This window comes from Ursus arctos, unplaced genomic scaffold, assembly GCF_023065955.2.
Source record: "Ursus arctos isolate Adak ecotype North America unplaced genomic scaffold, UrsArc2.0 scaffold_30, whole genome shotgun sequence".
Classification (NCBI taxonomy): Eukaryota; Metazoa; Chordata; class Mammalia; order Carnivora; family Ursidae; genus Ursus; species Ursus arctos.
The window spans coordinates 16891942-16908157 of record NW_026622986.1 but is presented as its reverse complement, the minus strand read 5'-3'; the positions used below and the strand labels follow the sequence as shown (position 1 = coordinate 16908157).

General features: G+C 40.1%; 1 long non-coding RNA gene and 1 other non-coding gene across 2 annotated transcripts in view; both read right to left on the bottom strand.

Moving 5' to 3' along the window:
• The window catches only part of LOC130542148 (uncharacterized), a 70929-nt gene extending 56688 nt beyond the window's left edge, over positions 1 to 14241 (bottom strand). The window contains exons 1-2 of the long non-coding RNA XR_008956500.1: positions 14070 to 14241; positions 13341 to 13440 (exon numbers count right to left, since the gene is read on the bottom strand). This is a non-coding gene — a long non-coding RNA (uncharacterized LOC130542148). The remainder of the gene's footprint in view (positions 1 to 13340; positions 13441 to 14069) is intronic.
• A 435-nt stretch (positions 14242 to 14676) lies between these two features.
• On the bottom strand, positions 14677 to 14750 carry TRNAN-GUU (transfer RNA asparagine (anticodon GUU)). Its single transcript has one exon. It is a non-coding gene; the product is annotated as a tRNA-Asn (tRNA).
• Positions 14751 to 16216: the final 1466 nt, after the last annotated feature.

Sequence of the window (16216 nt, the reverse complement as noted above, 5' to 3'; positions counted from 1 at the left end):
CTTGCTTTCTGAAACTCCTAAAACATGCAGTTTTCCAACGACCTATAAAAAATCTGATCTCTTATTTAATAATTTAAATTTAAATACTATAGCAGTAAGAGATGTAAACAACTCCTTCTTTTTCTTTCTTTCTTTCTTTCTTTTTTTCCTGTAGATAGAATAAGTCCCCAGTGAGACTTTTTTTAACCTAGTTATTGATTTATAGTCTCAAGACTATTTTATTAGGAAGCTTTCTTTCCCATTTGGGCAATTTATTTTTGGCACAAGAATCTAGGCCAAATACAAAGTCCCTTGAATAATTTCTGGAATGAAAACTGTTGAAAATTGTCTATAAATATAATCTGAATTTAGAGCATTAAGATGATATTAAAATCCTGTCTATAGGGGTGCCTGGGTGGCACAGCGGTTAAGTGTCTGCCTTCGGCTCAGGGCGTGATCCCGGCGTTATGGGATCGAGCCCCACATCAGGCTCCTCCGCTATGAGCCTGCTTCTTCCTCTCCCACTCCCCCTGCTGTGTTCCCTCTCTCGCTGGCTGTCTCTCTCTCTCTCTGTCAAATGAATAAATAAAATCTTTAAAAAAATAAAAATAAAATAAAATCCTGTCTATAATACAAAGTATGTTATAATATGCTCCAATATAATACATGTCTTTAAGGTAAATTTACAGATGTGCAGCCTTTATTCTGTTGTATGGACAAAATCGTGGGCTATCTGAAGCATGAAATTTGGTGAGTATAAGGTCACCTAGCTGTGTCTTCAATAAATATAATAAAATAATATAATAATATAATCCTTTGTTTATCAGTCATCACTAGCAAACATTTATTAATGACCTACAAAACACAGCTCTTTGCCTCAAGAAGTTTAAGATGTAGGAAGGAATATTGTAGATGAATATAAACCTATCGCTAGTTGCATACAGGGTGAAACTCGGTATAGAAAAATCTAAAATGGAAAACGAGAGAAGTTTTAAAAAATATTTTCTAAGTTCTGTAAATGGTTTCTTGCATCCCTATAGGTGTTAAATAAGTATTAAAAATACATCATTAATGAGGCATCATCCACGAGAGCAACAAAGACGTACCTCTGACAAGAGGTCAACTGTGGAACTCGCACAGCCATAGGGCCCTTCACCTGCATCGTCTCCTTCCAACATCCAGCACCGAGTTTTGCATTTGCAATTTTGTATTCTTTTTCTTAAAGTAAGCCTCCCAACCTGCATAAGCTGCAGACTCCACAAAACCTGGATCTGTCTCAGGGGGGCAATAAACAATATGTGAGTTCTATAAGTGAGTACATTACTCGGCTGAGCTACTACAAAACTCTATACCCAGAAAGAGGTACCAGATTCCTAGATGACAAAACACAATACTATTAAAATGTCAAGTCTCTCAAAATCAAACTGAGCATTTAAGGCGAGTGCCATGAACAGTCCAGCAGTAGTTAGAAATAACAGAACTTAATCCTGGAAATGGCTGGAAAAAAATAAGAATCACTAAGAAATTTCTGAAAAACGGATTCACTGAATGTGAGGCACAGGGCTGAGGAGAAAGAGACTTGTTTTTCCAGATACAGAACATATTAGAAACCTTCAACAATTTAGACAATGCTGTACTGGTGTAGGAATAGACACAGTGAACAAAACAGACGTTAGTACATGTAAAAAGATTAAGAAATAATGCAAGAAGCACACAAACTCAACAGGAGAGGGAAGAAGTGTTAGGAAAATGGTAATGTTGCAATTGGTTAGATTGGGAGTGAAAATCCAGTTAGATCTTAATCTTACACCATTCACTCAAACTAAATAAAGTAATGAAAAATTTTTAAAGATTAAATCATGTAAAAACTATAAGAAAATAAACACCAGTATTTATCAAACTCGACAGAGGAATGATTTGCTAAGGCTTAGAAATGATGAAGTAAGTTACAAAATAAAATATTGACAGAACTCACGGTATAAATATTAAAAATATTTGCACACACAAAAAAACCACTATTCAAATTAAAGGCAAGCAATATGTAGAAATAAAATACTTTCTGCAAGTAGGCAAGATTAATATCAACCTCATATAAAGAGCTCATACAAATCTATAAGAAAAGCAACAAGACCCCAATAGTTAAATATGTAGAAATCACGCACAAACAGTCTGCAGTACTTCAAAAATTTAAATATGGATTCACCACAAGACCCAGTGATTGTGTTCCCAGGTATATACCCAAGAGACGTAAGAATATATGTCCACACAAATTTTGTACATTAGTGTTCAAAGAAGCAATACTCATGATAGTTAAAAAGCAGAAACAACCCAAATAACCATCCACCGTGAATGGATAAAAAAATGTGTCATATCCAGGGTGGCTCAGTTGGTTAAGCGTCTGACTCTTAATTTTGGCTCAGGTCATGATCTCAGGGTCATGAGTCTGAGCCCCGCACCTGGCTCCACGCTGGGTATGTGGTAACCTGGCACACAAAACTTCAAAAAAAGTAGATTAGAGATAATAAAAAGAAGGCTGGGGAAGGACAGGATTTTAATGAAAAGCTGCAATTTTTCAATTCTAATAATACAATTAAACAGAGTACAAACCTTCAGAAATTTTAATTTGAGTTTTAAAACACTGAAAGTTCAATCAGGAGTCATTACATCCTGCAAAGTATTCTTGTCCTCCACCCACTCTATCTCCTTTCTGACAGAAATCAACATAATTACACTGCTGTATGATTCTCCTCAACACTACTTATTATATTGAGGCCAAAAACCAAGTGAATACACATGAGCTTCAAATCTAAGAATCAAAACTTTTGTGCTGCTTCATGTTACCTGGACCCAGCCAATCAGAATCCAGTGTTGCCTTAGAAATCCTCGCACTTATTACAAAAATAACTCTGTTGCTTGGTTTTTAAATACCTACCTAGAAATAATTTTTTAAAGATTTTATTTATTTGTTTGAGAGAGAGAGAGAGAGCATGATGAGGAGGGGCAGAGGAAGGAGAAGCAGACCCCCTGCTGAGCAGGGAGCCTGATGCGGGGCTTGATCCCAGGACCCTGAGATCATGACCTGAGCTGAAGGCAGACACTTAATTGACTGAGCCACCCAGGAGCCCCTAGAAATAATTTCTTAAATTTATTGGTAAACAGTCAACATTTCAGAAAAAAGAAAAAAACCACAGAAATTTATTATCCTGATTCCTTTTCCACTATTATATGAGGACTCAGAAGAGACTAAGAGAACCATTTCACCCTGTTGTCATACTCATTTCTTGTTCACCAAAACCTTTGGTGATGTAAAGAGAAGAAAAAATATATACTCTGATTTTCTCTCTCTATGTGTACTGCATTCCATACATTTCATTAGATACAAATGTATTTGTCAGATTCAATTACATGCAATTATTTTATATCTTCCTTGTCATATGTGAAAAAGATAGAAGCAAAACTTTAATGGGAACAAAGAAAAAGATAGAAGCAAAACTTTAATGGGAACAAAGAAAACTGGCCCCCAGGAGGAAGAATCCTGTCACTCGTGTCCAGTATATATGAAAAAGATTCTCCCACAGGGACATACAGTCATTAATTATGGTACACTGGGGAAAGAGGAATTCCCAGATATTTCAAGGACACAGAGTCGGAATTAACATTGATATCCAAAGACCTAAATTGTCATCATGCTCCCCACGCCATCCCCACCGCCCTCCACTCCCATTAGAATGGGTGCTTTCACAAGGCACGTAATAAATGGCATCGTGGTTTCATGAACCACCCAACAGCGCTAAATGCATAAATGTATAATTGGAATGGATATACTTAGTACTTGGCACAAAGCCCCACATTGGTTCCTTGGCCTGTGGGGCATGAACTACCCTCTGGGAAAGGCCACACAGAAACTCTGACAATGTCCCCTCCTGCCCCCAGCCTAGCTGGTAAATAAAAACAATATCATGCCACAAGGAGAGTGGCAGAGATTACTGCCACCCTTGAACATACAAAGGATGCAGTGGAGGTCCTCATCATACTGCCATTTGACTCACTGGCCTGACATTTACAAAAACCACATGATTCCTGGCGGATGACCTATTATTAAGAAGTGGCCTCAGTGGTACTTTGGCCTCAAATGTATGGCAGGTGGCCATCTCACCAGAAGGAAGGTCAGAATCAGTTTACACTCATGTGGGACAGACACAAGAATGTGTTTCCAGTCGAGGTTAATTCTCTCACCCCTCGTCATAATATGATCTGAGGGGACCCTCACTGTCCAGATTTGCAGAACATCATCGTGGTCTCCTCTAGATGACATCGTGTCAGGGAGACCAGATAAGAAAGAAGGAAAAGCACCTTGGAGGCATTGGTAATACATATGTGATCCAGAGAGTGGGAAATGAATCCCACAGAGATTCAAGGGCCACCACAGTGTGAAGTTATAAGGAATCCTATGGTCTGAAGTGCCCCTTCCAAAAGTAATTGGCAAAGTGTTGCATTGCACAATTCCCACTACTAAGAAAATAGCAAAATGCCTGCTAGAGCTCTCAGGTGGCACACTCAAGAACAACCCATTTCAACCCATTTATTAGGTGACATCAACGGCTGCCAGTTCTGAGTAGGGTCTAGAGCAGGAAAGGGCACTGCAGGAAGTCTGGGCTGCAATGCAAGCAGTCTTGCCATTCAGACCACACGATTCAACATACCCTGTGGTACTAGATGTAGCTTTGTTTGGTAGGAAAAGATGCCTTCTGGAGTTAACGGCAGTTCCAAAAATGAGAATCACAATACAGACCCCTACAGTTCTGGACCAAGGCCATGCTATCAGCAGCAAATAGTTACACATCATTTAAAAACCGCTTTTGGAGGTGCCTGGGTGGCTCAATCAGTTAAGCATCCAACTCCCAGTTTCAGCTCAGTTCATGATCTCAGGGTCGGGGATTGAGCCCTGAGTTGGGCTCCATGCTCAGCACGGAGTCTGCTTGTCCCTCTCCCTCCCCCTCTGCCCCTCTCCCCCAACACATAAATAAAATCTAAAAACAAAACAAAACCACTTTTGAACATGCTCCTGGACGCTGGTAACAGAATGCCTGACCATAGGTCACCCAGTGATCATGAGACCCGAACTGCCCATGCTGAGCTGGGTTCTATCAGACCCACAATGTTATAAGGTTGAGCAGGCCCAGCAGCAGTCCGTTGTAAAAGGAAGTGATACATCTGGGATCAGGGTGAAAGAAGAAAAGCAAACCACATGGGCAGGTGACCTAAATGCCCATTTCGTCCACTAGTGTTGTGCGTCCCCCAGTCAACATCTATGGCCATACTGGGGGTCAGGGGGTCGGGGTGGGAGGAGCTCTCTTCCAACCAGATGACAAAGGAAGAAAAAGGCTGCATATAGTCCCACTGGGTCAGTTCAGTATGTGGGTGCAAGCCAAAAATAAGCAGCAACTATACTCCTGCCCCGCTCAGGAGTGACCCTGAAAGGCAGCAACGAGGACCAAGCCTTTCAAAGGGCAGAGAAGAACATTTTCAGACTTCTGTACCCAGACATTAAGAAAGCCTGGTTTCTTCCACTCCCTCCCTCTTCGAGCTACCCTACTGGAGAGACAGGCCCTGCAGGATGAGATGCCATGTGGAGAAAGGGGCCACACGGAGGAGCCTGAGGTGCCAGGAATCTAGTCCCAGCCCCGATCCGGCTGCAAACCCATGAGAGACCCCAAGTAATACCAGGCAAGGCACTGTTTCGCTGAGCCCCAGTCAACTCATGGAACCAAGAGATGTAATAAAACAGTCGTGTCAAGCCACTGAATTTTATCGTGGCTTATTATGCAACCATAGATCACTGAAACAGAACTTGGTCTCTGAAAATAAGGTGCCTATCTTAACAAAAAGCAAAAAGAGGTGGTGTTAACTTTGGGACTAAGTGGTAAACAGAAGACAGAGCTCCTTAAAGAGACCATTAGTGAAGGCTTGCAAGACAGTGACAATGGCTCCTGGAGACTGAAGGAAAGGGACCTGAGTATTGTGCACGAACTGTATGTGGAGCAAACACACCCACAACACAGTGGTGAAACTGTCACCTGCAGTAAGGCGGGGAATAGAAAAGGTACCTAAGGAACTCACAGGTCTGGCTGAGGATATTTACAGGCAGGCTGTTGAAAGCTCCAACTGTTTTTGCTTTGCTTTGTTTTGTTTTGTCTTGTTTTTAGCTGCCTGTGAAAAAATACATGATGAGTAAGATAAGCAAAAAAGGAAGCATAGTTTTCAAGCAGAATTGAGAGGGACCATAAGGGAACAAGGATTTAATGGATTTGAAAGCAGGGCTGTCTCTCCAGATGAAGCGAGCGTTTCAAGGTAAGAAATGGACTCCGAGGGAAAACAAAATCAAATCCAGGACACTGAGAGTAAAACATGCCGCAGCATAAAGTTCAGATCAAAGATGGAACTAGAAGACACTTTGGTGAAACCCCAGGAAGATTTTAGGCGATGCGTCCTAGAGCCTTTCAGCTGAACAAAAAGCCTTCTAAGAAATCCTGAGGGCGTGCCTCTCAGCTAGACAACAGGGCTTCGAAGAATCATAAGGAAGTTGTTCCAGAGCGACTTCAGAGTCCTGTTTCAGAAAGAAGGCAGGTGTGGCTTTTACCAAATGGAGTTGATTATGAGCTGATACACACGACATGCACAATGTTTTTAAAGGAACTGAATCCATTTGGACGGAAAGGGATAGAGACGGTTCATAATGGAAAGAGGTCTCTGGGCCCTCAAACTTCTATAGATAGTAAGCAGACTAAGAAAACTGTCCAGGTTTCCATTTACTATGGAAAAGGAAGGATGACTCTGGGTAGAGGCAAGAGGCCTGGGTACTCTTCTCACAGATCAGGACTGGTCTACAGCGAAGGACTGGCAACAGGTGCCCAGCTGGGTTTCAAAAGTGCATGTCTATTGCTTCCGCCTTGGCTATTCTGATTTTCCTGCTCCTGCCTCATCATTGTTGGGTGAGTGTTGAGCAAGTAATTTATCTTTCTTTCTCTTTTTTTTTTAAAGATTTTATTTATTTGCGAGAGAGAGAGAGAGACAGACAGAGAGAGAAAGAAAACAAGCAGGGGGAGCAGCAGGCTGGGGGAGAAGCAGGTTCCCCGCTGAGCAAGGAGCCCCGTGCAGTACTCGATCCAGAACTTTGAGATCATGACCTGAGCTACAAGCAGACGCTTAACTGACTGAGCCACCCAGGCGTCCCAAGTAACTTATCTCTTCTATAGTTCTTTAGAGGAAGAGGAGCCATACCTAAGAAGCTATAATCAAGGAAACACACCTAAGAAGCCCCATTTACACCTACATCTATTTTTTTTTTTTTTTTTTTAGAGAGAGAGCAAGAGGGGAGGTGCAGAGGGAGAGGGAGAGAGAGAATCTCAAGCAGGCTCCATGCCCAGCACAAAGCCCAACTTGGGACTCAATCTCACGACCCTGAGATCAGGACCTGAGCCGAAACAGTCAGATGCTCAACCAGCTGAACCACCCAGGTGACCCTCACCTACACCTAATTTAATGATGAGGTCCTGGATTCTCAGACTTTCCTTGTTCTTGAGGATTTTGAGTCTTGAGAAGGACTGGTCAAGTATTCTATAGGATGAGCCTCTACTGAAATTTGTTTAATGTCTTCATCATGAATAGACTGGGATTATGAACTTGGGGAAGGAAGACCACAGAGGTGAAGTGCCATCGTATCAAGGGTACATACTGTCAACATGACATATCACTAGTGATGTTATCCTTGATCACGTGGCTGAGGTAGTGTTTGTCAGGTTTCTTCACTGTGAAGTTACTCTTTCATTGCTCACCCCACCCCTTTCCATATTGGAGTCTTTAGAAAAAAATCACTATGCACAACACACACTTAAGGAGTGGGGAATTGTGCTCCCCCTTTCCTTCAGGGCCCACCTTCTCAAATAACTAAATATCCTTAAGTAGGGTTCTGGGTTCTCAATTGTTTCCATTGGCTTGCTTATCTATTCTTGCATTAATACTCTAATGTCTTATATACTTTATGATAAATTTTAATAAGAAGGGGAAACAAATCCCTCAAAATAATTTTTAAAAATGTTAATTGTGGGAACAATACACTTAACATGGAATTTGCCACTTTTATCATTTTAAGTGTACAATCGTGTTAAGTACATTCACATTGTTGCACAACCAGTCTCCAGAACTCTTTTCATCTTGCAAAACTAAAACTCTATACCCATTAAACCACAGGTCCACATTCTCCCCTTCGCCCAGTCTCTGGCAACCACCATCCATATTACTTTCTGTTTCTGAATTTGACTACTCTGGGTACACCATATAAGTGGCATTATACAATATTTGTATTTTTGTGGCAGGCTTATTTTACTTAGCATAAAGTCCTCCAGGCTTATGCACGTTGCCGTGATGTCAGAATCTCCTTCCTTTTCAAGGTAAATTCATATTCCATTGTATAGATACAGCACATTTTGCTTATCCATTCATCTGTCAATGGACACTTAGGGTGCTTCCACATTTTAGCCACTATGAATAATCCTACTATAAGCGTGGGTATACAAATATCTCTTTGACATCCTGTCTTCAATCCTTTTGGTTATGCACCCAGAAGCAAAATTGCTGGACCTTATGGTAATTCCATTTTTAATTTTTTGAGGAACCACCATACTGTTTTCCATAGTGGCTGCTCCATCTTCCATTCCCACCAGCAGTTTACATGGGTTCCAATTTCTCCATGACCTCGTCAACACTTTTTATTTTCTGTTCATTGTTGTTATTTCGTTGTTTATAATGGGAGTCATCCAAATGCAGGTGAGGATTTGATTTGATTTGCATTTCCCTAAATGATTAGTGATGTTCAGCTTTTTTCATGTACTTATTGGCCATTTGTACATCTTCTTTAGAGAAACGTCTATTTGAGTGCTTTGCCCACTTTTTAACTGGGTTGTTTTTTATTGTTGAGTTAGAGAAGTTCTTTCTATATTGCAGATATTAACCCTTTATCAGATATACTACTTGCAAATATTTTCTCCCATCCTATGGGCTGCCTTTTCCCTCACTTGATAGTGTTGTTCATTTGCACAGAAGTTTTTAATTCTAAGGTAGTCCAATTTATCTATTTTTAATTTGTTGCCTGTGTTTTTGGTGTCATATCAATGAAATCATGGCCAAATCCAATGTCATGAAGATTTCCCCCTATGTTTTCTTCTCAGAGTTTTATAATTTTAGATCTTATGTTTAGGTATTTGATCCATTTCAAATTGATTTTTTTGTATGTGATGTAAGGTAAGGACCCAACTTTATTCTTTTGCATGTGGAAATCTAGTTTTCCCCTTACCATTTGTTCAAAAGATTATCCTTTCTCCCTTGAACGGTCTGTGCACTCTTGTTGAAAATCATTTGATCATATATACAAAGGTTTATACGTAAGCTCCCTAGTCTCCCTCAGTGTTAATTTTAAAAGAGAAAAGTAGAATTCAAACTTGTATATATAGTATGAATTCAGGTGTTATTTTTATTTTTAAATTTTATCTATTTTATTTTATTTTGGAGGGGGAGGGAGAGAATCTTAAGCAGGCTCCATGCTCAGTGCAGAGACCAATGTGGGGCTTGATCCCAGGTCCCTGAGATCATGAGCTGAGCTGAAATCAAGAGTCAGATGCTTAGCTGACTCAGCCACCCGGGCGCACCCAGATATTATTTTTATGTTATAAAAATGTCAGTTTACAAATAAAAATCATTCATGTTTATTATAGATAATTTGGAGAGTAAAATATAAAAAAGAAAAACATCACTGATAGTCTTGTTTTGGTGTATTTCATTCACCATCAAGAAATATTTATAGATCACCTATGTAAGTAATTCAGTCTCAATACAAAATTGGGATCATGCTTTTGGATAGTTTTGTATATAGCTTTTTATACCTATGCTATATTTTAACATTGTCCAAAGGCATATTTCCTTTTAAAAAAAAAGATTTTATTTATTTATTTGAGAAAGAGAGAGAGCACAAGCAGGGGAAGCAACAGGCAGAGGGAGCGGGAGAAGCAGGATCCCCACTGGGCAGTAAGCCCTATGTGGGGCTTGATCCCAGAACCCCAGGATCATGACCTGAGCCGAAGGCAGATGCTTAACCAACTGAGCCACCCAGGTGCCCCAAAGGTATATTTCCTGAAAAACATTATGTAAATGGCTATATAGTATTCTAATGTCTAAATAACATACCATAATTTATCTCACGACTTCCATTATAGTGTTGCCTATTTTATGTTATTTATGATTTCTATTAAAAATAATGTAGTAAATATCACCGTACTTAAATTTTACAGATATTTATTATTATAACCTTAGGCATACACTACCTTGATAACAGTGAAGAATTTCCTTTAAAAAGGAAAGTAAAACTTTGCTCTGGCTTCTTATATGCTGACCCTTCCTAGGATGCGTTTCCTTAGTGGTCTCAAAAACTAGACTTTCCACAACTTTAAACATTTTTTTCCACACAGATTAGATTTTCTTTTTTCTTTCTTTCTTTCTTTTTTTTTTTTTTTTAAGATTTTGTTTATTTATTTGACAGAGAGAGAGACAGCCAGCGAGAGAGGGAACACAAGCAGGGGGAGTGGGAGAGGAAGAAGCAGCTCCCAGTGGAGCAGGGAGCCCAATGAGGACTCGAGATCGCGACCTGAACTGAAGGCAGACGCTTAACGACTGAGCCACCCCGGCGCCCATTACCGCACCTTTTAATCTCAAATCTCATCTTGGTTTCAATGTTCAAAATTTATTTTCAGAAATAAAATTTTCATTAATTTAAATGCTATGGTAATTTCTACAAGTTGTTTTTATTGCATGTTTTTAAAGACTTTATTTTTAAGTAAGCCCCAGCATGGGGCTCAAATTTACAATGCCAGGATCAAGAGTCACATACTGCTCTGAGGTAGCCGGGTGCCCCATGTTTCATGTTTTTAAACAGATGGGGGTAGGAGCAGTTTTTGTTTCCAGACAAAATTCGAAGCCCAAATAAAGAGTAAATTTCCTGTATTTTCTGCTTTAATAGCACAGATTTATTCTTACCAAGTTTATCGTAGGTGGTGAGATCAAAAGTGAGGAGTCATGGAAAAGTGATTTCCAATTTCTATTATGTCTCCCCATCTTCATCCGTAAATACTCATCTGATAGGGTTTGGTAGTAAATTTATTTTTGACTTCTGATCTATGACAACTTAAAATTCACACTGCAACCCAAGAATCCATATGTTTACAATTTAAAAGTTATATTTTGATGATTGGGAGAAGGACAAGAGGGGAGTGTTTCTGGGATGTGGGTAATTACTTTATTTATCGGTGAAGATGTCAGTTATAAAGAGTTTCCTTTAAAATTATGTTTTAAGGGGTGCCTGGCTGGCTCAGTCAGTAGAGCATGCAAATCTTGATCTCAGGGCTGTGAGTTCAAGCCCTACACTGGGTATGGAACCTACTTATAAAAAATTATTTTAAGAGTTTTCTTAAGGATATGAGCCTGAACAGTTGAATTTTTAATGACTTTTCTTAAAAATTTAAGCTATGAAAACAACTGAAAACTAAGGTAGTTACTACAATTTTACAAATACATTCCCACATCATTCTTATAAGTTCAATATGTAAAAACAGAACGCACTGATACTACCAAAGGGGCTCAACCTGAAACACTACAAATGAAATGCTGCGCTTGACAAAATTAACATTCTTAATTATTTAAAAGGTTTCAACTCCTTAAACTATTTTCTAATTAAATGTATCACAGTTTATTCTACCACCAATGTATTCCTGCTCTGCAGGTTGTAGCTATAAACTAAACATTTTAGGCCTCGTGCCCACCAAAATTCCAAGAAATAAAATTAAAATTCACGTTAGCATTACTCATTATGATGTATTAGGTATGCAGAAACAAGGCCTTTGTGTTTCTTTGGAAGTTTAAAAGTGTTTCCCCCCAACTCTTGTATCGTATGGCATCAGACACAGGTGTTAGAAATGAAAACGGAGACATGGTAACCATGTGGCTTCCTCCTAACCCCTATTATCCTGAAAAATGCTGCAATGTAAAAAATATTTTAAATTATTAATTATTAAAAGTTATATGAATATTACCTCCTCTAATAAGTTTGTAAACCACAGTACTTGTTTCGCCTTTTATTGCACTTTCCTCCGATTTTATACCTGAAGTTTAAACATACAACTGTTTACTAACAGTATTAGGAACATATTTACATACTCAGATGCTTGACATAGCCTTTTAAACGGTCTTGGGTCTTCAATTAAGGCTCTAAACAATCTCGACACATTTCTGGGCTTGGCTGGTATTACAGAACCAAGCAAGAAACTGAGAACAAAATAATGCTCCCCAGAAACGGTATTTATTGCAACGTCTATAACCAACACACATTAAAATTTTACAAAGGCAATTCATCCATAAATGTTTAAGCAATTTTTCTAAAATGCTTCCACCTGTTTTATCTGTAAACAACAGTGAGTACAAGAAAATGTGCTAAGCGTTTGCCCATGTAATAAAATCAACTACTTACGTTAGAGGGCAGTTTTGCACTCCTCGCCCCACTTCCATTCTCATTTAATCCTTCCTCTTTATTTTCTGGCCTCTAAATCCTATTAATTCCCGAAATAGGGTGAAATAGAACATACTTAAAAATTTAGGATCAAATTTAAAACTGCCACCTCGGCACCTGTCCAGTGCAAACCTTGTTACTATCTCATGAAGGTGTCTTTGAAATCAAGGTCTCAACAGGTATCCCAAATGCCAAACAACAGCCTGGCGTCCAAGAACCTTTAGGCTCTAGATTAACCCCCATTGCTTGAAATCTATTCTTCTTTCTATCCCTCTTCCATATTTCGCCTGGGCTATTCCAGCTTTTCTTAATTTCTAATCTTGCCTTCTCCCCATAAATGCTATCAAATTGTTTCCCAAAGATACGTTTCACATTAAGATTTCATGTTCCTACACAGTTTTCATTTCAATAAAATTAAGCAGCACAATGAATGTGTAATTTAACAATGCCCTTTAGTATTCTATGAATGTTCAGTGGTTTTTTTTTTCCCCTTCATGCGATTTGGAGCAAAATATTAATGAAACTTCATAAAAACTAATTAAAAATATCACCTTTGGTTTTAAATTAACTAATTAATCAAGTAGCTCTATGTTAGAGGAGGTCGTACAGCAGTGCGGAGCATGGGCTCTGGAGCCTGACTGCCTGGGTCAAATCTGTACCAAGCTGGTGACTCACTGCAAATTCGGGCAAATTACTCCATTGTACCTTCCTTCGGGTGGCTCATCCATATAGTGGCAACAAAAGGACCTACCTGGAAGGGTTGTGAGGATCGCACACATTCATCTGTGAAAGCTCTCAGAGCAGTGACTGGCCAGGACTAAATAAATGTTAGCCTTTATTAACACGTACACCTGGAGGAAAACATAAAGAAGAGCATAACTACTCATTTGCAGGAATAAAACATCACTTTTCTCCAGACCCATCTTTCAAATTTCTGTAATCTAGACCCAAGACAATCATTATGAAGAAACTATGATTACTTCTCAAACGCAGCCTATATTTGGAGAATGAAGGATAAGGTAACTATTTTGAGAGAGTTTTGCATTTTGTGAAATAAATGGTACACGCTTATCGAATCAAAATATGTTAGCAGTTTCACTTTTCATCTTTCTCATAATTTTTTTCTGAAGTTTAACACAATCACGCAGTTGTTAAAACAACACACAGGTTTGCTTCCCTTCTGAATAGATGGGAAATGCTGCAGGTCCATTCCATTCTCTATAAAATTCTGGCACGTTAGTATAAAAAGTAAAATATAACACAGAAATGCTCTTACAATAGTGTCCACACAAAGGCTTCATAACAAACATTTCTGAATTCACCCACACCGCAGAGTCAATGTTGAAGCTAGGACACGGGAGTGTATGTTTACGCTGACGGGGACGAGACAAACGTGGCACGATTCAACATGAGTGTGAAAAAAACGTGAAGAGTTTTAAATCAATGTACAGCCTGAACTTGGCACCCTTTAAATACATACATGCAGGCGGCCTCTGACATTTCAGGGGTCCTGACGCGGAACGAGAGCAGCCGGGGCAGGGGGCCCGCCGCGGAGGCCTCTGGGGCGCGGCGGCGGCGGGTTCGAGACCCGGGCGCGGCGGCGCGCGCGGCTGAGGGGCTCGCCCGCCGGGCCTCTGCGCGCTCTCGCCGCCCGTTGCCCGCACCCGGCACTGCGGGGCCCACGGGAACCTGGCGAGGCGCGGAAGGGACCTGTGCGGCCTGGGCTGAATCCGGGAAAGAGCGAGGAGGACGACGGCCCCTCGGGGCGTTCAGCGGCCTGAGTTTGGGAACTGAGAGACTGGAAGTGAAAGGATGCGGGAGCTTTAAGGCTTTGGACCCTCTCGCCCACCCCCGGGGAAGGGGGGGTGGTCAGGAAGAGCCCACCTGCCCGCCGGGAGCCGGGGACGGCTGGGGGAGGGGCCTCCAGCGCTCCCGGAAGCTGAAGAGCCGCCCGCAGGGTGGGCGGCGAAGTGAGAGCGGCGGTTTCTTTTCGCTCAACCCCTGGATAGCGACCTCCGCGTAGTCCGTAGGTCTGAACTCCAAGAATTGTGCAAAAGTTCCGGCGACAAACTTGTAAAACTGGAAGTCGTCCCTGGGTGGGCTCGAACCACCAACCTTTCGGTTAACAGCCGAACGCGCTAACCGATTGCGCCACAGAGACTTCGATGCCGTTACCGTCTCCAACTATAGCCTTTATGGAGAATTATAAAGTCAGTATGTTAATATTATTTTCTTTACTGTTTCCTGATTCGTATTCTTAAAATCAGAATTTTCTATTCAAAATATTTAACCCTCTTAATTTTATTTTCTATCTTTAAGGCATATTGAAAAACTATAAAACAGCAAGAGCGAGCAGAATTTCAGATTGCAACGTGTGTTAAAATACCGTCGTTTCTTTCCAACTCCCGTTTGGAACGTTCTGTTTCAGGAAGATGACTATTTCTGATGTTTCCTTCTATAGGGAAACAAAAATTTTAATCTTGTGAGTTGAGAACTTTTCCTTTTGTTTCAAACTCTTTGTCCAGTGTTTTGTTCGCTAATCTTCATGATTTACTGCTGTAGCATTCACAAGGTCATCTGAATTGTCTTTATTTGCCTTCTTTATTTTTATTTTCAGGTATTATTAAATACATATATGTAATCCCTATTTGTTTGCCACGTACTAACCGATAGTACAATTATCTGTCGTTAACATTTTGTTACTGGAAAAGAGCACTAGGAAAAAGCTACAGTAACACTATTAGTCCCGTGCATTCTAGTTCATTGCTGAATCGCCCTTCGTTCTCCCTAGATGTAGCCTATACGCGCACACATTTGAGCCGTGCGCCTTGAAAGGCACGTTTCGCAAGGTATTTATAACCCAATTTGAGGAAAGAGAAGTTAAAGAAGAAAAAAGTATGATTTATGACTAACTCCTGAAAATCCCTAGCGCAGAAACCCTGTTGGCAAACTTGCTACATCTCTATATATACTCTAAATGAACATTTTTCCTTTTGTGTGAATATTTCCAGATGCCTTTCGAGGTACTCTTCAAAGCTCTAAACACTCTTTTTTTCCCCCTTCTCTCCTCAAATAACTCCTAGTTTTCACTTGACAACTCTGTATTTAAATGTTTAGCAGTTACTGTATTGCTCTGTCCAGAATCCCTCGAGAAAGAATTCGTTTCATGATTTATAGAAGTTGTACGCGACACGCCTCAGTCCAGTCAACATTTTGAGTTCCTGTGGTTTGATAAGACAATTTAAATTGGCTTTGGAACCAATTAGCAGAATTCTTTGAAAGCTCTGGGATATTAAACAGCTGTCAATTCACACCAAGCTGTACCACTCCTCTTTCAACAAACTTTTAGGAGTGCACTTGAAAATTCTGAATTTGATAAAAACAAAAGCCAAAAAAAAAAACAAGAAGCGCTTATAAAGAACATATGAGTTTTATTTCATCTGTGATGCTACCTTCACATATGATAAAACTTCATTTGTATTGTGTGCACCTGTTAATGTGAGCTAAAGCTCCCTCACACTGGTTTTTTCTTCTATGAATACCAGGATGAGTGTCCTTTCCCCTGTTATTGTTCCTGTGTCTATTCAGTTAGAACAGACTTGCAAGGAGGTACCTCACCACCCCTTC